Source organism: Felis catus, chromosome F1 (assembly GCF_018350175.1).
Source record: "Felis catus isolate Fca126 chromosome F1, F.catus_Fca126_mat1.0, whole genome shotgun sequence".
Lineage (NCBI taxonomy): Eukaryota > Metazoa > Chordata > Mammalia > Carnivora > Felidae > Felis > Felis catus.
This window is the reverse complement of record NC_058384.1, coordinates 35,758,217-35,780,074: the sequence shown is the minus strand read 5'-3', so window position 1 is coordinate 35,780,074 and position 21,858 is coordinate 35,758,217. Positions and strand designations below refer to the sequence as shown.

The following is a 21,858-nucleotide window of genomic DNA, read 5'->3' as shown; positions in this document are numbered from 1 at the left end:
ATTATTTTGCTTCTGATTTGTTTCCTAGTCAAAGCATTTTACTGATGTCTTACCACTTTACCAAGTGCTGGCTTGAAAACTGAGTCCTGTGTATCACTTTACCGCCCCACTCCACCCCTGGCTCCCAGCAACATAAAGCAGCTTCTTTGCCCCAGATTAATGTTAGAAGCATAGAAGCAGGGGCGCCTGAGTGGCTCTATCAGTTAAGCATGACTTCAGCTCAGGTCATGATCTCACAGTTTGTGAGTTCAAGCCCTGCATTGGGCTCTACACTGATAGTGCGGAGTCTGCTTGGGATTCTCTCTCCCCCTCCCTCTGCCCCTCCCCCACACTTACTTTTCTGTCTGTCTCTCTCTCAAAATAAATAAATAAACTTAAAAAAAAAAAAAGGGAGAAGCAGCATGCAGACTACAGTTCTCTAATTTCTGGGAACCCTGGAGACCAGCCTGCTTGCTGCATTTCCCTGGACTTTCTTCCTTATAAAATCACTATAGTTTGCTGCTTCCCCTCCTCTCTCCCCGCTCTCTGCCACCTCAGTGTGCCACAGTTTACCCTACTTTTTAGTTGCTTAAACTGAAGACCGCTCCCTAGATTCTAAGCGCACTTCGGTTACAAGAAAATCCAGAAACTTGGGGGTAACCCATTTCCTTTCCCTTCACTTCAACATCCTTTCTTTTTCTCTGCTAAGATTTAAACAGTGAGGGCTGGCAGTAAAGCTAACTGCTAGCCAAATGTCTCTCGGAAGGCTGGAGAAGGCACAGTGCCTAAATACCTGAGTGCTACCGTTTTGTTGCCCTCTCCTGCCACTCTCCTCCAGGGGTGCGCCTGAACTCTGCCCCCAAGTGTGCTCTGTAAAGTAGACCGTTGCTTTCTTCACCACCATTCTCAGGGTGACCCAGTTCCATTTTTACTGTAGAACTTAGTCTCCTGCAAGCGCCGTGAGATCAGAAGGAGATCATAAGCTCGCTGGGCAACACAGTAACCAGAAGGAAAAACATGCCAAGGGCATATCATTTAAGGAACGTTTGCCTTATCCAAAAGCACTCTGATTGCCACAGCACAGGCTGTGCAAACAGAATGAAGCAATGTCCAGAGCGTGCCCTTAGCCCCCCCGCCCCGGCCGAGTTCAGACTGAGGCCTCCGCCTCCTAGAAAGGGGACGTGCCGGTGCTCCTGGTGCACCGTGTAAAACTTGAATGGCTTCCTTCCCTCCTGGTTTACAGAAGGCAATGGAACATGCGCCTCCATTAGGCCCCTCCAGCTCCCGCTGCACTCGCCACCTGACGGAGCAGTTGCGTAAGGATCCCCTGGGTTATCTCGGCCCAGCACGGGTTGAGGTGGTTATGCCCGTTGTTATCAGCGTGGAAGGCCTGCTCTTCTAAGCAAACAGTGTCTCCAGGACTGCCACCCCAAACACACGGGCTGCCCCTGGATTTCGGTGTTGGTGTTTTAGTGCCAGGTCTCCCGGGTCAGCCCGCGCCATCCGTGACGGGAGAGACGAGCCTGTGGCTGAGGTGGACGTGTGGTCTGCTTCTGTGCACTGAGTGGACGTTCGGGTTCCTGAAAGCAGGCCAAGTGACAGGCGGTAGGCAACCCGTGACACCGGAGACAGATTCTAGAAGGCTCTGGGAAGGTGGATGGATGCGCTCGTGCCTAAGTTTGGCAATCTAGCGAGTGACGCGGAGCAGAGTCATTCAGGCTGGCGTGCCAGTCCTCTGCAGCCGATTCACGTTTGGAGACCGTGGGCTGCTGTCAGATGTGCTGGTTGTGCCAGATGGATCTGGGGAGGTTTGAGTCGGTTTCAAGCTTCGGGGCAAGTTGTCATTTTTAGAGGCTGTTACCCTGGGCCCCCTTCTTTCAGCCCCTGTGAATTTTTTTCTTGGATCCCTGCCCACAGCAGTGAGTGACTAAACTGGATCAGAGTTAGTGCAGAGATTCAGGCTGTCTGACTGATGGTTACTGGATGGCTCTTCAGCCATGTTCGTTCTTCTGGTCATTTCCATTAAACAGGCCAAGTCGGTTGACTTCTACTGTGTTTTAAATTGGCAAAACTCAACTCCGTTTCCAAATTGCTATTGATGCCGTGGAAAGAGTAGGGTAGGAATTTCTGTTTTATTTCATTTCCTGAAGTCATTTTTTTTTTTCTTTCAACATGGGAAATTGGCTAATCCAGCTAATAACCTGCTCATCGTATTAGACTCTGTCCTACCTTCTGCCCTCATGGTGAGTGATCTGTGCATTCCTCATATGCCATCATGAGCTCTCCTTTGTTGGAACGGAAGCTTCAAATGGGCAGGCCCACGTCTTCCTAATGCTCTAAATGAGCCAGTTGTAATGCTATCCGTCACGCACAGGTGACAGGTCCATCTCCCTCTGTGTGCCAGGAATGTGCTCACCTCTTGTCTTTTAAGTTAACCCACACGATCTCCACTCTCCAATCTCTCCTCTTTGAGCAGGGGTAACCGGAGAAGGGTTATGCGAGGGCACCTCCTTCTGGCCCAGTATCTGACACCTTGGTAATACGTATGAAAAACGCAGCCATAACCTTAACTATGGCATAAAGATTCGGCTTCTGACCCACAGGGACTCTGAAAGAGGAGAGGGTGGGGCCTGCCTCTTCCCCAGACGACTCTGGTTTATGACTATAGTAGCATGCTTTGGTCCTAGGTGTTTTAAGAGGGTTTGGGAAAAATGGGTTAGCTGGCTAATGTCATTATAATTTTTATGACCTTTAGTCTGTTACGAGTGGGGTTTATTGCCTGATCAAAAAGCAACAGAAAAGATGAAATAAAAAGTTCACCCGTGAAACAGTTTGGATCTGCAGCAGCTGGTCGTGTTGAAACATTTTCTGCTTTGCTTAATTCCTAAGGAGGCATAATTAAAGTCAAATGCTAAATTTTGGGTAGCAGCAGATAAATGCTTCTAAGCTTTCCTCACAATACTCCTACTGCTTTCGTGAACCATGGAAACCTTTTTCTCGTTTATTTTTAATTATGTCCCATGTATCTGTTACCTGATGTCACCAACATGGAAGTGGAAAAGTGGCAATGATTGTTCCAGACTGCCTGCGTACGCTTTTGCTCCTCTGAGAATCAAGGCTCGGTCCTTCTCTGAAGCAGGTGGGAGCCGCCAGAGCACGTGTCCCTTCGGGTCTTCAGTCGTGTCGGAGGTGACCGGTCTGTAGAGCACCATAGCTCACCACACAGAGAGCAGCCACAGTCGTCCATGATATGAATAACCTGGAGTTTTCCAAACAAGGAGTGAGACAAGACGAGGGAATAGCACATCAGGGAAGAGTTGTCCTCTGCCAGGCATCAGCCTCCCCGTTTTATTTATTTATTTTTTTATTTTTATTTTTTTTTTCAACGTTTATTTATTTTTGGGACAGAGAGAGACAGAGCATGAACGGGGGAGGGGCAGAGAGAGAGGGAGACACAGAATCGGAAACAGGCTCCAGGCTCTGAGCCATCAGCCCAGAGCCCGACGCGGGGCTCGAACTCCCGGACCGTGAGATCGTGACCTGGCTGAAGTCGGACGCTTAACCGACTGCGCCACCCAGGCGCCCCTGGCCTCCCCGTTTTAAAAAATATTTTTAACATCCTCAGTCCAGCATGTCCCGCTTTCGTCTTCAACCTGTACTTCCTACGGCCCAGGAATTTAAAAGAGCTTACTTCCAAACCTGGCCTGCAGCCATAATGTGATTAGGGGGTAATCTTTTCCAAGTGTCTGTCAAATTATGCCTGCTAATTTCAGTGAGGCAGGTTTTTAAGAGTCCCAGTGAACCCATCCATGTAGGGACTGAAAGCTCTGGCCCCTGAGATCTACAACCCCTGAGATAAGCCAGAGCTACAAATACCTCGTCTAGACTTTGAAGGAGAGAATATGATTCTTAATATAGCTCACCAACCACCAAGTCGTGCCTAGACTCTCTCACAAGTTTTCTATAACAGGAGAAGCCTGCCTGCCTGTTGACTAGAAAGAGTCTCACCTCCTCTGCCACCGCACAGATAAACTAAAAAGAAAGGACTGCCCCCAAATCAGGCCGGATGGTGACCCCTGACTATTTCAGCTCAGGATGTCAGCCTCTAAAGCATCAGGTTTGAATCATCTTGGTATCACGGGATTCTATCATTGTTCATTTGAATCTGCTGACACGCTTCCTCTGGAAAGTATAGTTTGGCAAGGATGACTCAGTGGGTTTTTCTGTTTTGTTTTGTTTTGTTTGGGGGTGGGGGGGTGTTTCTCAAAACATAAAGATGGAATGCTTTGAGAATTTTTCAGCACCTCATGATTGTTTCAAAACCAAGTCTGAGAACGTCCGCAGCTGGCCCTGCCTGCTGTACTCACCACCAGTGTGGCGACTGTGAACCAGTCGCTATGGGTTATCAGTGCTGACAATGAGAGAGAAAGAAAATGCTAGAAAAAGGAAATAAATGGGCGAGGGGTAGGATGAGAGACGGCCTTAGAGAGATTCTGCTTATTCTGATAGTTCCTCAGAATCCAGGACGTACCCTGGCTTTGTGGAAAAGGGAAATGAGAAGTCATGTAGGGATGGCCATTTTCCCCGGGGGCCCAAACCGTCAGCTCTCCCATCAGGATTTCTTACATGTAGCCTCCAGGGGCCCAGGCGTAACTTCAGGATGAATCCTAACAAGCAGCTCCAAGGAATACAGTTTATTTGGGAAGTTTCAGTGTGTTTCTTAGGCCGAGGACTTGTACCACATAACAACTTAAAACCTAAGAGAACTGAGCACATGGAGGAAAGGGAAACGAGTTCTTAGGGGCCCTTCCTTGGGCAACGCAGCTGCTGCCTGCTTCTGAGCCGGCCCTGCGCCACTCTTGCCCTGGCAACAGGAACTAAGTGGACGCTGAACTCACAGACCGCCCTCTGCCGCCCTTGAATCATCCCCTGGATTCTTGAACAGGCTTTTTGCCTTATGAGAGCCTGGCCTAAAGCTAGAAAAGGACCCTCCTGTGCTCGCCTGAAAGCAGCTGTGCCTTAAGAGAAACTAGAGGGGCGCCTGGGTGGCGCAGTCGGTTAAGCGTCTGACTTCAGCCAGGTCACGATCTCGCGGTCTGGGAGTTCAAGCCCCGCGTCGGGCTCTGGGCTGATGGCTCAGAGCCTGGAGCCTGTTTCCGTATCTGTGTCTCCCTCTCTCTCTGCCCCTCCCCCGTTCATGCTCTGTCTCTCTCTGTCCCCAAAATAAATAAATGTTGAAAAAAAAAATTAAAAAAAAAAAAAAAGAGAGAGAAACTAGAGGCCAGGCAGAATTAAAAAAGAGTATCAGCCTTCCCCATGCCGTTCAGATTTCCTCATAATCCAGTAGACACCAAGCCAGGACGGTCCCGTGGCTTTTTGGACCATTGTAAGGCCGAAACTATCAGAACTTAGAGCTTAGAGGAGGCAATGAAATGGCAATGAGAACAATAGGTGTGTCGTCCATCGCTTCTCATTACCCAGGAGGTAATCTCAGTCCAGAGGCAGAGACCTGAAGTGACCGCAGCTAGACCGTGACAATGCTCAGGTCTGGTCTTGCTTTTTCTATAGCATGAGCCTGGGTACAATTTGACCTTGTTTTACAAACGCTGCCCAGCCCTGCCTGTGCATCTGGCTGCTGACAGGCTCCCGATGCAGGAGCAGACCCAGGATACCCAATCCGATCCACTGCAGAGAATCCTTAATCATTCCCAGGGTGGAGCCCTAGCCCACACATCTCTGCCTTTCTAATGCACGTCCATACAGGCCTTTATTAGTACATTTATTCTTTCAACAGTGACTTATTGAGCTATGTCTGGGGGGGGGGGGGGCGGGGCGGGGCCGGGGCGGGTTGGGGGCACTCTAGTGGCATTTGTCAGAGACGGGAGCATCCACAGCTCTGCAGACCACACGTTCATATGTTCTGTTGTTTAACAAAAGCCAGGCAATGGGTTTCGAGAAAACTCCTAAGTTACCTCCACTCTGCTCTGGTTTTAAATTTGTGTAAATCTGTAAGTGAATGGGGCAGGAAGGGGAGATAGATTCAGAAGAGAATGTTCTTATGTAAGGCTTGTGTTCTGAGCTGAAGGAGGAGAAAGATGTGCTATCCCAAAAGCTACTTGGCTCTCACTCCCCTCCATTTCCAACCTTGAAGATGAGATTGGGGTCACCCTTGGGGTTTCTCCGGCATGATTTCAGGTCAGGGGTTCGACTCCTGGTACTCTCTCCTCAAACATCAACTCTATCCCAAATTCACTATGCAGAGAAAGCACAGAGGAGGAGGAAGGAGCAGACACGAGACTTCCCCACCACCCTTCCCTCCCTGCCTATCTCCTTCAACAACGTGCTGGCTAGCGTTGCTGTTTTCTCCGGTTGCTAAATCGACATTGTTTATTTCTGTCCCATCATCAAACCCAGCGCCTGAGACCCAGGCGAGTGCTTGGGATAGATTCCGAAACATCCTCCCTGAGATCCTGCTCTGTGGTTTTTGAGCAGCTGTCCCACGTTGTCCTGGTTCCAGTCCCTGCCAGGAAAGCTTCATTCAAGAGCCCCTTTCTAGGGGCCCCGTGGTGGCTCAGTCAGTTGTGTCCGACTTCAGCTCAGGTCATGATCTCATGGCGGGCGGGTTCGAGCTCTGCATTGGGCTCTATCTACGCAGACAGCTCAGAGCCTGGAGCCTGCTTTGGATGCTGTGTCTCCCTCTCTCTCTGCCCCTCCCTGCTCATTCGTTTTCTCTCTCTCTCTCTCTCTCTTTCAAAAATGAATAAACATTAAGAAAAACAAACCCCAAATCACCTTCTGCTTCAAGGTGCTAGAGAGACAGTCCAGGCACAGCAGCAGGAGTGAGGCGGAGAAGGCTTCTGACTCCTGTAGGGGCCAAGCGGAGGGAAGGACCACAGGTGCTTCCCCTCAATCCTGCTGAAATAACAGGGGTCAGGCGCTTCCGTGGCCGGCCTTCCTGCAGGGACAACTGTCTCCCAACTGCAGGGTCACACACATCACCCCTCCTACCCATTCCAAACCGAACCTGGCCCCAGGCAGCTGCATTTCAAAGAGCGAGTAATCCCCCCGTTCTTTCTTCATTCCTGGCCCTAAATTCTACTACCTCCCAAGGAGAAAGGTGCAGCATTAGCTGGGAAAGCCTGGGTGCCCGCTGGGGCTGGAGAAGGGGGCAAGGCTGGGATTTCTCAGGCCGTGGAGTCAAGGTTGGTGAAGTTAGAAACCAGGGAGAGAGCGCTGGCAGTGTCCCCATCCCAGCCCTGGGAGTGTCCCCCCTCCCCACACAGCTACGTGCTCTCCAGGGGCTCCCCCAGGGGCGCCAAGCCCCCCCCCCACCGGCAGCCCCCCTTCTCCATTCTCTCGTGTCTTCTGTGCGCCAGGCGCTGTGCTGGGCAATTCAAACATGAATTAGACACAAGTCCTTGCTCTCAAAATTTGGGGAAAGAATTGACGTTCAAGGAGATACGTGCGATGATGCCCTAGGTGCCCTAGGAGTGAACAAAATAAAGCGTGGGGGCGGAGGTCGGCACAGGATGTTCGTGGTGGCTGCCCCATCGCTCACCAGCCAGGATCGTGTCCCCCACGGACCACCCACTATCTACAATGCCTCCTCCTGAGACATCATGAATGAATGGTGCCCAGGCTCTTCCTAATGGGAAAAGCGACAGACTGAGGCCCAAACTGGAGACACCAAACGCCCTTCCTTGTCCCTTTGGTTGGTAGCAGAGTCTTGGTTCGGAGCCAGACTCTCCCCTGCTGCTATTAAAAAAAAAAAAAAAAACCTGCCCCATTCAACCCCACCCCCCGACCCAATGAGGTGTTTACAGTGCATTCTCAGCAACTCTCTTCCCCCGCCCCCACCCAGCTCCCCAAAGGTGCCAAAATGGGGGGAGGGGGGTATTTTTACCTACAGGGTTGGGAAAGGGGCAAAGGCTGAGGCTAGGGCAATTCCGTGGCGCCAGCTGAGGCTTAAGTACAATGAGAAAGCCCCACCCTGCCTGCTCTGCCCAAAGAGGACCCGGTAGGAAATAAATAGTGCTGTGTGCCCTGCCTGGAGGGCTGGCCCGCATCTGTCTGCCTGGACCAAAGCCAGTCACATGAGCCGAGACTGGTTAAAAAGAGGGCTCCGGTAATCTCCCAGCTCAAGTGTCTCAATCTGGCAGGAGGAGCTATGTGGGCGAGGGTGTCAGCTCTTCTTTATGGGGCCTGGGGTAGACCGGAGGAGAGTGGGAAGGGGCAATTCAGGCCGGGGGGAGGGCAGCCAGTCCGTGGGACTTTACCCCAGGCAAAACTATCAGCCCCCCGACCTGGCACTGGGAGAGGGTGATAACCCGCAGGAGGGCAGTGTAGGCAGAGGAGTTGAAGGGAGAGAGGTTGGCAAAAGTTCCACAAGTCTTAATTTGGCCAAAGCCTTTTGTAGTGGGCACATGCGTGGGCACGCACACACACATACACCCCTGATATCTTTTCTTTCCCATTGCTTTGTCCCCCTGCATGCACTCCTGTCCCCATCTCCAACCCTCTCCGCTCAGAACATCAGCATTTGATGACCTTCAACCGCACACCTGTCCCCTCTCCCTTTCCCCACCCACCCTCTCCTGTCGCTCAGGGCAGTGGCTGTTTCTCCTCTCTAGGCCTCAGTTTCCCTTTAGGCAGCTGGTTGCGGATCTGGCTCTGAGGGCCCCCTAGGCAATCTAGGACAGCACCCGGAGAGGCTCCCAGGAGAAGAGTTTTTACTGAGGTCTCGGAACTAGGTGAAGCGATTCAGCAAGCTGAAGCCCTCTTTGTTCAGCTCTGAGCCCCTAAGAGGTTGGCAGACCTTGAGCCAGGAGGCCCATTTTGCTCCAATCCTCCTGGTAAGACAAATGCCCTGTGTATTATGGCTGAAAGCGTGTGGCCCCAAGTGTACCTGTTCATTGCAGAAGGTGTGCAGATAGTGGTCTCGGGATCATGAGGAGTCAGAAAACTTGCTCCCTGCAGGACGACACGGTGTTGTCGAATGGGGAGGCCCAGACCCCAGGAGCCCTAGGCCCTGAGAAGCTTGAACTCAAGGAGCCTGAACTTGGGGAATGGTGGTGGGGGGTGGAGGGAAGGCAGGGGCACATTCAACAGTGCTGAAGATTGTTAACCTGATGGCTGACTGTTCAGGGGAGAAATTGGGACCCCCCCCTCCAAACAAAAGAAACAAAAAGCCATTCCATGTTTGTAGATCTAACTAGTTCAAAAAAACACTGAACATATCGGGAAGGAGCAGGATTATTTGTGATTTCAGGGGCTATTAAGGAACCCCAAACTCCCTGAAGATTACTGCTAAGGTTGGAGACAAATGTTCATTTTCTCTGGCTGGAAAATTTAAGAAATCAGAGGGGAGTAGGGCATATGCAGAAGCATGTAAGTTCCTGGAAAGTTATCAATAATTTAGGGCCCTGCTTGGGCCAGTGTTAAGCAGTCATCTGGAGAACCTACAGGCCTGGAGCTAGACCAGAGGGTTAAGAGGCCACCATATCTAATCCCCACTCAAAGAGGAACAATGGGGAGAGTCTGATGAAGAGGCCTTTTACAAAACCGGGGAAGGGTGACAGGAAACTATCAGGGGACAGTGAGGTTCCCAGGAGATAGCCACATTGGCCCAGGGAAAGGGCTGGTTGGTGCAATCTCGGAGAGCATGACTGTCAAAGAGGAGGAGGAGGCGGCCACTCCACAGAGGGCCTTTGAGGAAGACAAACACTGCCAACCTCTGGCCAGCAGGGAGGAAGCAAGTGTCTGAAAGGGCTGCCATCTCCTCTTACTCCCACACCTCCCACTGGCCAAACCTGACCGCAAGCCAGAGGAGAAGAGTCTGGCTGGTGCAATCCTAAAAGGCCAAACTTCTGGGGTGGCACAGAGCGCCGTGGAGAATGATGGGTAGCAGATCCAGAAGGGCAGGGGCAGAGTATTACAACACAGTCTCTATGATCCCAGGCAGGCAATTTCATCAGCACCGATGAACAATTCGGGGGCACAAAACATGCACCAGGATTGTGCTGTCCAATGAGGACAAAACTTCAAGAATCTAGCAGCCCAGCTGGGGAACCAGGAGCAGGAATGTTTAGGGAAGGCTTCTTGGAGGAAGTGGGAATGTGAGATGGGGCTTGGGGACAGGTGAACGAAGAGCTGGGAGTACTTTCACTGTTGTCGCTTACTCAGCAACTGGATCCACCCAAGGACAAGTTTCAGATTTTCCACCCCTAAGATTTTGTACAACAGCCATGGACAAAGACACCCACCAGACTCCACACGTGACTTCTCACCTCACCTGGGAAGGATCAATTTCTGAACTGCCTGCCCGAACTTTCTCAACTGTCTTCCCCACTAGGCTCTCTAGAGGACAGATTTCTTCCACCTCCAAGAGTGATGTCCTGATCGATCAAGCAATTCAATAAAAATTCACTTGGCCCCATGCTGGAGACTCGGGCTATATGGATGGATAAAACACACTCCCTGCTCAAGGAGCAAATATTTTACATAGAACAGAGACATGGTTTAAAAAAAAATCACTATAGGGGCGCCTGGGTGGCGCAGTCGGTTAAGCGTCCGACTTCAGCCAGGTCACGATCTCACGGTCCGTGAGTTCGAGCCCCGCGTCGGGCTCTGGGCTGATGGCTCAGAGCCTGGAGCCTGCTTCCGGTTCTGTGTCTCCCTCTCTCTCTGCCCCTCCCCCGTTCATGCTCTGTCTCTCTCTGTCCCAAAAATAAATAAACGTTGAAAAAAAAATTAAAAAAAAAAATCACTATAATGTGTTTGGTCAGAGGTATGATGGAGCTATTATCAAAGTTCTAGAACTCACAGCAAGACAGTGACTAATTCCTAGAAGTGTTAAAAAAAAAAAAAGGCTTCAGAGAGGTAATACTGGACGAAAAGTCCATCAATGAGTAAAATCTGCTAGGCAGAGAAGGGAATTCCTGGCAGAGGACTTGAAATGTGTGGGAACAGCAAGAGGTGAAAAAGGATGGTGAAACACTCACGTCGTCTAGAACACAGGAGGGCCAGAACTGAATCTGGTGAGAAAGGTTTGGGTTGACTTAAAGGGAACATTGTAGGTCCAGTTCTGGCGTTTATCAGTCAAGCAGACAAATAAAAAGCCGAAGGGAGTTTTCACAGAGGGGAGTAACATGATGAGTTTTCTTTTTGGCCAGAAAGTAATTTTCTGGGAGGAAACCGAATTTGTTCAGATGCAAGGAAAGGAACCTAAGATAGGGATCTGTACCTCTGCTCCACCCCTGCCTCCCCTCCACATCTCACCCCCTCACCCCAACTCCTGCCATCTTTCTCCAGAAAACAAGCGTTGTTCCCCCAAAATGGTGCAGTGGCTGTTCTGACTTGGCAACAAGACAAACAAACAAACAAACAAAAACCCCAAAGCCCAATAAACGAGCTTGCCTCTCTTCTAGGATGAGTGGACAAGAACACTCAGGAGAATATTTCCCCTTCCTCCAGTTTTTACCCCATCCCCAAATCTGCTGACCCAGAGACTGGGATGGAACCTTAACTGGAGCAGACAGCCTATGGGATTCAGGACCTGCCAATCTTAGAATAACCAGCCAACTCCAGGGCTTTTCAGTCTCCCTGGGGTTCTTTCCAAACTTTGTGGCTATTCCTCTAGGTCTTAGCTGAAAAACACCAAAAATAGGCCAGCTCTTTTCAATTTAATTAGCCATTCCTCTGAGGACACCAGATGGAATGAAGCAAAGACAGATGCATTGGGGGCAAGGAGGGGTGGGAGTAGATTCTAAATGGGGTTTCTCATGAGCCCAAATTCACCCCCACAAAGGGTGCTTCTTAGAACAAGGAGCTCAAGAGGCAGACGGCGGGGCTCCAGGCTTTGGGCTCACAGGCCAAGGGTCTAAGTGTCGCTCACAGGCATGGTCTGTGAGGTGGCCAGGAGGATGGAAGCAGGTGCCTGGGTCTCCTGGGCAGGAGGGAGGAACCACTGCTCCTTTTGCAGAGACTAAAGTACCATCACCCAGAGTCGGGGCGGGGGATGGGAGGGTTACCTACCCTTACCTGGCTCCTGTCTCACAGGCTGTGGGTAGCCAGCAGCCAACCCTGACAGCCTTATAACAGCCGCCAAGAGAGATGCTGGAGTCTATTTCTGGAGTTCTTTAAGAGTGGAGGGAAACGGCCAGCTGCCTGGGACAAGATGATCCCTGCATGCCTCCCTCATCTAAAATTGGGTGATGTTTGCTAAGTAAATGCAGGCCACACTTGGGCAGTGGAGAGCTAAAATGACCCTGAGGACCTCAGGGGTCTCTCACCTTAGTAAGTACCTTCTCAGCCAAGCAGAGAGACCACCGATGTGGAGCAACTGCCCCCTCTGGTGGCGAACATGGGTATAAAGTTACGCGGGGTCAACTTCATCTCCCACTTGAGTCCATAGCAATTTCTCCTCCAAAACTCAAAAAAAAAAAAAAAAAAAAAAAAAAAAAAAAAAAAAAAAGCCTGTGAATCCAGGCTTGAGTCCCTCTAGCTTCCCTCTCTTTCTCTTGACTGCAGTTACAGTCCCTAGCCAGGAGCGTCTTTCCATTTTCTGAATTGATACTTTACAGTGGAAAAAACACTGAGAACACTGAGTGAGTCACTTTTCCTTTTGGCTCCATGGAGGAAAAGAAACCACCTGTCTGCATATCTTTATTCAAGCCTAGCTCTTTCCGTCTGTAATGTGGAGACGATAGAGGCACTGCCTGCCTCCCGGGAAGGCCACTGACTGCCACGGTGCCGTGTGACAAGGAGTGGGAGAAGGGGGGCACTTCCTGGTCCTGGAACCTAGGTAGTCCCATAGCCGGCGTGGTCTTCCTTGTCAGGAGCTACTGTCACTGTCACTCATGCCTGGACCCGAGACACCGCCCCATGGCTCAGACCCTCGAGGCTGCTGGGCTCCTTGGTCCTGGTAGGGACGTCACCTTTTCCAGTCATCCAGGGCTGCCTGCCAGGGAAGGTCAGAGTGACCTGATGATTGTGGCACTCGGAATGGAAAGACTTGGTCCTGAGCCTATTTTGCTGTTGTTATCGTCACTTCACAGTCTTTATGATTTATGTTTATTTTTAGGTACCTTACTGAACATTCCTTTTATGTGCACTGTGATTGATGCTTTATGTATCAGATGCTGGGTGCTGTTGGTGGCAAACAAATCGGGACAATTGTTTGGAAACAATATGACTAGTGTTGTGACTGTTTCCACAGGGAAACTAATGGCATTTTTGCTACAGTTTCTTTCCTTCTTTCCTTCCTTCTACTGATAGCTTAAAAACTAAAATAAACCCAGTAGTGCGAATGGTCGCCTGAATGGTCAATGCTCTGGATAGGTGTACGTTCAGGACCAATGTTGCACAATGTGTTTCAAAATTGTTTTCAAGGGGCGTCTGGCGGGCTCATTCTGTGGAACATGTAGCTCTTGATCTCGGTGTTGCAAGTTCGAGCCCCACATCGGGTGTAGAAATTACTTAAAAATCAAATATTAATAAAAAAAAGTTTTTTCTAAGAATTTATGTTACTAAGGGTTACCTTTAAACTTTTTTTTTTTATTGTGGTAAGATGTATAGGATACAAAACAAAACTTTTTTTTTTTTACCGTGGTAAGATGTATACGATACAAAATGTACAAACATCTCTAGTTCACGGAACATTAAAGTACTTTCGCACTGTTGTGCAACCATCACCACTCTGCAAGCTTCAGAACTTTTTCATCATCTCAAACTAAAACTCTGTACTGGGGCCTGAATTTAACACAGGTACCTATGAGAGCCTGCTGGGGTCCAGTTGGACCCTCAGACCTCCTAGTGGCTTTCTCTTCTGCTGCTGTCCCTAACCTGATCAGACCTGTAGTGGTCACCGTGTTCTGGCCCTTTCCCTGGTAGGAATGACTCAGGTACTGATAACAGCAGAGAAGAGGGCTGCACCACAGTTGTTGAGTTTTGTAGCGAGAAGGGACCTCTAGGGATCCTCTGCGTGGCCCTTCCACAAAGCAGAACCACAACTACCCCACAGTCTACCTCCATGCCTCAGTTAAGACTTGGTTTAATGAATGGATGAATCTGGAAAGATAGACACTATCCTGAGAAAGGAGACTTCCTAGCTGGCTACTCATGGTCGTAGGGGGATGACAATGCATGTCCTTTGAGGTCAGAAAGATCTTTGTCCCTTTGTCTCTTGCTGAGTCTGTGGCTAGGTTTTCCTCTGTTACACCATGAATGGAAATAGTCATTCTTACCTCATGGTACGAGGCTTGAGCGAGGCAGTGCATATGAGGTGCTGTAGCAGAGACAGAGAGTAGTAGAAGTTCAATGATGCTCGTTCCCTCCCTTCCACCTGCAGACACTCTCGCAGATGCATCTCGGAAACGACTTCCTCTTCTTTGACTCCATTTCCATTTCTTATTGGCTCCTTTTGTGTCGGATCCTAAGAAACAGAAGCTTCCCCACTACCTTTGCCTTTTAAAGCTAGGGTTCTATTAGTAAGAAAATGTGAAAGGGGAGTATTGTTTGTCTTTATCTGAAATCGAGCCTCCCAATTTCTATTTTATTGGATGTGGTTGTGATTTATTAATGTTATGTGTTCTCTTTCTCTCCTCCCCTCCCTCCCCATACAATCACCCATATAGGCAACTCCTCTCATACCCTACACTAAATTATCCTGTTTTTAACTGTTTTCAAATCCAAGAACTTGGCTACATTCCCCTGAGACAGAGGACAGAAGTTACTATGGATACCCAGTATTTATTTTATTTTACTTTATTTTATTTTATTTTATTTTATTTTATTTTATTTTATTTATTTTATTTTATTTTTTATTTATTTTATTTTATTTTATTTTTTTATTATTTTATTTATTTTATTTTATTTTTTATTTATTTTATTTTTATTTTATTTATTTTATTTTATTTTATTTTTTTATTATTTTATTTATTTTATTTTATTTTTTATTTATTTTTTTATTTATTTTATTTTTATTTTATTTATTTTATTTTATTATTTTATTTATTTTATTTTTTTAAGTTTATTTATTTTGAGAGAGAGAGAGAGAATGGGGGAGGGGCAGCGAGAGAGTATAAGAGAGAATCCCAAGCAGGTTCTGTGCTGTCAGCCTGCTGATGTGGGGCTCGAACTCATGAACCTGAGCCAAAATCCAGAGTCGGATGCTTAACCGACTGAGCCACCCAGGAGCTCCTCGTTTGTTTTTATTTATTGATTTTTTTTTTTTCTGAAAGAGAGAGAGAGAGAATGGGGGGAAGGGGAGGGAGAGAAGGAGAGAGAAAGAATCTTAGGCAGTGTCCACACCGAGCGTGGAGCCCAATGTGGGGCTCAATCTCACGACCTTGAGATCATGACCTGAGCCAACATCAAGAGTCAGACACTTAACTGACTGAGCCACCCAGGCACTCCAGCACCCAGGTTTTAGTAGTAACCAGGTCCTATCATTCATTCTCAAAGATGTTTCCTTCATCCACCCCTTCATCCCAATTACTTTGTACCTTTATTCTCACCTCCAGATACTAATATGAGGCCACAGAGTAAGTAATTTGTAGAAATCAAGTGATCTGGCTAAAATCAGTGGGCTGCAGGACTCTATCTGTTCTGGTAAGTAGTTGGAACACCTCAAACCCAAAGGAAAGTAATACACTTCAATTTTAAATCAATACTCATTGGGCATTGCGTTTATTCAAGGATTCTGGGAGCAACGTGGGCTTACAAAATCTGTAAATCTGATAATAGAGATTTCAAAACAGTATTTTAGAATAGTCTCTTCACTGATTTCTGTCACTGTGTGTCCTCTCTTCAGCTGAATTTACACAAAACTTGCAGACTAAAGTTCTAAAAACAGCACTGGTGACTTTGGGCCCAAGGCTGTACTAGGGAACATAGTCCATTTCTCTAGGCTCTGGGGATCTATTGAAAGATTTTTGAAGCTCTAGAATAACATATTCATATTTATATTTTTATTTTTTACTTTTTTTGTAATGTGTATTTATTTTTGAGAGAGAGAGAGAGAGTGAGCATGAGCGGGGAGGGGCACAGAGGATCCAAGGCGGGCTCCACGCTGGCAGAGAGCCCCATGCGGAGCTCGATCTCACGAATCACGAATCGTGAGATCGCGACCTCAGCTGAAATCGGATGCTCAACCGACTGAGCCACCCAGGCACCCCCAGATTTATATTGTTAAAAATTATTGGGGCAATGTTGAGAGAATGGACTGGAAAGAGAAAACCAGAAGCCAGTTAGGAAGCTGGTGCCATCATCCAGATAAAAGATGGCGAGTGCCTGAGGCAGGGAAGTGGCATAGTAGCAGAGAGGAAGAAAACTGGTAGAGAGGAGGGGGGGCGAGCAGGAAATGGTCATTGAGTGTCAGGGATGAGAGGAGTGAGGACTATCTCTCTGAGTGAGGACTCAGCCTTTGACAACCCAACAGATCGTGATCCCTTCTCTGAGCAGCAGAATGAAGCTGTGCGTGTGTGCACGTATGTGTGCACGTGTGCAGACAATGAAATCCATTTTGTAGCTGATGATTTAAGGTGTCTGGGAACGCCTAGTAATGGAAGTCCACAATGGGTATGGATTTAAGAAAATATTTGGGCTGGGCTTGTAGATTTGGGGGTCCTGGGTACAGAGTTAGCTAATAGTTGAAACCTGAGAAGTAGCAGGGAATGATTGGAAAACGGTCAAAGAAGGAGCCCAAGAGAGCACAAACACCTTAGGGACAGGTAGGAGTGAGGAGCCATTGAAGGCAACTGAGCAGTGGACAGGGAGGTAGAAGTCGAATTCAGTGTGATGTCCTGAGAATCAAGGTAGAGGGAGGCTGAGGAAGAAGGGATGGCTCCACGCGTTCAGAGCCAGCAAAGAGATCAAACTGAGGAAGTGAACTCGGGTGAGACGGAGGAGGAAGGTGGCAGAGACAACAGCCTGACTGCGGTGGAGCTGAGGAGACACGAGATGAACTGGACACAGGCAACGCAGCTGCATGGCTCCTGCAGTGAGTCTGCTGGGAAAGGGAAGGGGAGAAATGGGGCAAGTGTAGGCAGAGGCAGGGCTGAGGGCCGGGGGTGCCTCCACATGGTACAGGATTGGGGGAGGAGTCCGCAGAGTGGGAGTCGGGCACTTGCTGTCAGTTACCCGTGCAGAAACCAGCCCTCTCTTCCTGGGTGGTAGGCTTCTTCCTACCCTGAGAATTCGAGTTCCTTTCGTCCAGTGATTGGTTTAAGATGGACATGTGACCAATATCAGGCCAATAAGATATAACGGGAAATCTGCTGAGGTTCTCTGGGAAGTATGTTTTCCCTTGATGAGTAACATAGTCACAGGAAGCGGGGGGGGGGGGGGGGGAGGGGACCTTTAAAATTTATTTGTATGCTTGTAATATTTGTATATGTTTTACCCCTGCCTCTTTCGTTGCTCTGCTGAAGGCTGTCACTTGGGGGTGTGAACCTTAGAGCTGCTGCCACATCCTTGCAAGAGTAAAGGGGTGAGCTGAGCTGGTGGGCGGGTACAGTCAGCCAAGGACAGCAAAGCAGGAGGATGGTAACACAGAGAGAGAGGGAGACACAGAATCCAAAGCAGGCTCCAGGCTCAGAGCTGTCAACGCAGAGCCCAATGTGGGGCTTGATCCCATGAACTGCAAGATCATCGCCTGAGCGAAAATCAAGAGTCAGACGCTTAACTGACTGAGTCACCCAGGCATCCTGGGGGGCAGATCTTTCTAACAGTTCTAATTGGCCACATTTTGATTGTCATAGAAGATAGGGCTTTGGATGTCATGCTTTCCTCTGGAATTTAGGCAAAATAGCAGTGCTCTCTTGACTGAGGATTCGAGAGGCAGAGCTGTATTCCAGACCATGGGGCCTGATAGAGATCCAGAGATGTGCAAACAAAGGAGGTGGGAGAGAAACACCCAGAAGGCAGAACACTCTTCTCAGGGCTCCTGAGGAAGGTACAGGTGTCTGGGAATTGAGTACCCACCCTGGAGAAATGTACAGTCCAGGGGAGAGAAAGTCCTAACATGTAACTAATAAAGACCGAAGTGTAACAAGCACAGGGTTGGAAACAATGGGGGTTGAAGGAAATAGATCTAGTTAGCAGTTACTAGAATATTCTAGGTAAGCAAAAACTAGGCCAGTAGCCGGGGAGATGGAAAAGAGGGCAGGATACAGGACGCCTCGCTGAGATAGAATCAGCAAAAACTGCCAACCTGTTAGATGTGGGATGTGAGGAGAGGAATGGATAGAAAGACCAATCAATTTGTACAGCATCGAGAGAGGTCTTTAAAAATCCTCTAAATCAAGGGTGAAAACCAAACTGTCATTTCGCTATAGAAAACCTTCTTCAACAAAGCCAGACACAGACATTCAAGGCACTTGGGGATAGGATGTGTTTTTCCCTTTTCCCTCTGCTTGTTCAGGAGTTGGACACACACCAGGGCAGGAGAAGAGACGCCAGCCCCGGTGTTCCACACAAGGATTCGTACAGGTCTATGCAGGGCCAGTTCTATGGGCGTGTGACCCATGCAGTCACACAGGGGCCCGTGTTTAGAGGACCCTGTGCTTGGTTTTAACGTTCTGCTACCGCTCTTTGAAATTCTTAATAAGCTCTGAACGAGGAACTCTGCATTTTCATCTTGCACTGGGTCCTGCAAATTAGGAGCCCGAGCCTACGGTAGTTGGTGCTGGGAAGAGAAGCAGAGGTTAGAGGCCAAACAACGCAGTCCTTCGACAAGCTCTGTGATGCCGAGACAGCCAGGGTGGCCGTGGACGTGAAGAAGAACGTCCTAGCAGCCGGAGCCTACTGTACAGCATTGCTGTGAGTATTGCAACCAGCAAAAACACGGGAAGAGTTCAGAACAGCGTCTGGCACGTAGAGATTTGCCATTTAAGTGTTTGATGGCGTGATTAGCCCCTCTCTGCACCGACTCAACAGCTGACACCTTGAGGTTATTCATTCACAGGGTCACAGTTAAATTTCATTTTCAGTTTTAGGGGCGCCTGGGTGGCTCAGCCGGTTGAGTGTCCGACTGGGGTTCAGGTCATGATCTCACGGTTCGTGGGCTGGAGCCCCACATCGTTGGCTTTGCAAAGACAGCTCGGAGCCATCTTCGGATCCTCTCTTTCCCTCTCTCTCTTCCCCTTCCCCACTTGGGCTCGCGGGCTCGGGCACACACTCTCCCTCCCTCTCTCTCCCTCTTTCAAAAATAAGCATTAAAGAAAATTTTTAAAATTTCATTTTCAGTTTTAACCTATCACTCACCATCCAGCTCTGGGCTGATGATTGATCTTCGGGGGGGGGGGTGGGAGGGGGGGAGGAACCCAACAACAATAAATATCATAATAAATAAATGTGCACCATTGCATCCTGTCACCTTCCTGACAACGCTCTTTTATGTTTATTTATTTTGAGAGAGAGGGAGAGAGAGAGAGCATAAATGGGGGAGGAGCAGAGAGAGAGAATCCCAAGTAGGCTCTGTGTTGTCATCGTTGAGCCCAACGCAGGGCTCAACGCAGGGCTCGAACTCACTAACCAAACTGTGAAATCATGACCTGAGTCGGACATTTAACTGCTTAACCGACTGAGCCACCCAGGTGCCCCTAAAAACGAATCTTGAGCTCCCTGCTTCCTCCCTCCCTGGATCTAAAGGAAGATTATGTCCCTGCTGTCATCAAGATAATGGCTCCTTCCCGCACTTCCCTCCACTTCCATCTGAGTCCCGAGAGCCTATAAAATGTACAACCTTTGTCCTTTAGAGTACAGCTCTTGACTGGTGGTAAAAAATTAAAACCCTGGCCCGACACCTCTATTCCATGAACGCTTTTCCCAACCAAAGTCTGAAAGCTGTTCCTCCTACCCCTCCTAATCTTAGATGTTCCCAACATGTTCTTGGTAAGAGGGAACTCTCTCTTATTGTCCTAGGGTTTCAAGTCGGCAGGGACTGCACATTTTTTCCTTAGCTAAAATAGTTGTGGTTTTTCCTAAAAACTTTGCAAGTTCCCTGTAGACTTGGAAATTCCCTTCTTGGTTATAGCTCTTAATGGATGCAGAAGAATCCTGGCCCGGTCCTATCTTTCCTGCCGGTCTGCTTGCTGTGTGACTCTAGGAGGTCAGCCTAAACTCTCTGGGCCTCAATTCACAAGGATTTCCTTAGCTGGGGCAGATTGGAGAATGGAAAGGTTTGGGGAGGATTTATTTCCGGAGGACCTTGGAAGAAGAGATTTATAAATGTCTCTATGGTAAGAATAACCATTTGGGGAGCTAACAACCCATTTAGATCCCTCCTCTTGAAAAAAAAAATGAGTTTAATAATTTCCGCTGCTAATTACTAACCCCCACCCTCACCTCCATGCCTGCCTCCACTCCCGGCTGTTGATTGATGGAGTAGATAAGCTGTAGTCTCCCTCTCCCACCTATGTGCACACTTCTGACAGGCCCTAGATAAATAGGAGGCAGAGGCAAGTCCTTAGAATTATTATTATCATTATGATGATTATTATGCTTTCAACATGAGAAACAGGAAGTGAAACTGACTAAAACATCCAGCGATAAATGCCTAGCCCCATCTCCTCCGCCAGACTTAAAGGCAGAGAAGAAGCCAGCCAAAGAAAACTGTGGGCCACAGACTCAGTCAACCCCGTGTGTGTGTGGGTGTGTGTGTGGGTGTGGGTGTGGGTGTGTGGGTGTGTTACAAGGACTGTCTCTGAATAACTAGTTTCCAGGACTTGTGATCTTTTACCCTCATTCTAATGCCCATGCTTCCTCCTTCATGTGATATCCTCAGGGGCCTTTCTTACGACTTCCTTCCCCATTTCCTAGAGAGAGCTTCCCATGGCTCTCAGAAGATGTTAAGAGGACCAGCCCAGTGAGTAACTGGTGCATCCATACCTACCTTGCCTGCCGAGGCCAGGTCTGAGCCCTACACCTTTCTCTGTCGCTTGATTTGTCCCCACGGCAGACATATTTCCTGGGCCAGAGGCCTCTCTTCCCTCACCTTTCAGGGGAGCCCTGTTTTCTCTTCTGGCCTGGTCACCTGACACTTCATCTGCTTGGCTGATTATTCACAGCCTTTGTCTTTTTCAGTAATCGATTGTGGACGAACGGTAGTCAGAAAACAGGGCATCAGGGCCAATGTAATTATCCCACGTTGACATTTCCATTTGCAGCACCGTGGCCTCTGGAAACTCTGAAAAATTGTGAAAATGACCTGATTTTCATACTACCTTGTTAGCGCAACTTCCCGTGGAGAAAAGAGGAGACAGCTGTGTGGGGAGAAAATGAACCAAGCTGGTGTTTCAGAAATGCCTTCTCATTTGGACAACGTTCTGAAAACTACAGAGGGAACAGATGAGGAAAATGCATCAAGGAGAGGTAGCAAAGACAGAGAAAGAGCGAGCAGGGTGCCGGGCTCTTGTGCTAGTCCCGGGGCCCATGTCTTTTTATGGCTTTTGTACCAAGATCTTGAGCCAGAGTAACAGAGTGTTGGAATTTTGCTTTGGGAAACATATAACCATCATAGTCTCCTTACGATTTAATAAGGTCCCAGTGAAGCCTACCCAGGGGTTGGGATGGCGCTGAGGCCACAACAGGGTAACTGACAGAAGAAGAAAACTCCAGCATAGAGCTCTATACCCCAAGTTGTGACGACAGTTGTCTGCCTCCGGATCGTCCTCTTCCGGCTGGCCCTGCTCCCTGTCCAGGAGACCGTGGTGCCTAGGAAGACACTGTTGAGTCCTGGCTTCCTGTGTTCAAACCCCCATTCCAGTACTTCCCGTAAGTCACTAAGATTCACTGGGCCTCAGTTTCCTCATCCGGACCCCTGGAAGGATATTAGTAACACCTACCCTATAAAGTTGTTGTGGAAATTGATTGGATTAA

The 21,858-nt window shown here is 48.7% G+C and overlaps 1 long non-coding RNA gene across 1 annotated transcript; it reads right to left on the bottom strand.

The window, feature by feature from the left end:
* Positions 1-1,401: 1,401 nt before the first annotated feature.
* Positions 1,402-7,731, bottom strand: LOC111558423. The gene is made up of 2 exons (XR_006591952.1): positions 6,772-7,731; positions 1,402-3,238 (listed from the first exon to the last, which is right to left on the bottom strand). It is a non-coding gene; the product is annotated as an uncharacterized LOC111558423 (long non-coding RNA).
* Positions 7,732-21,858: the final 14,127 nt, after the last annotated feature.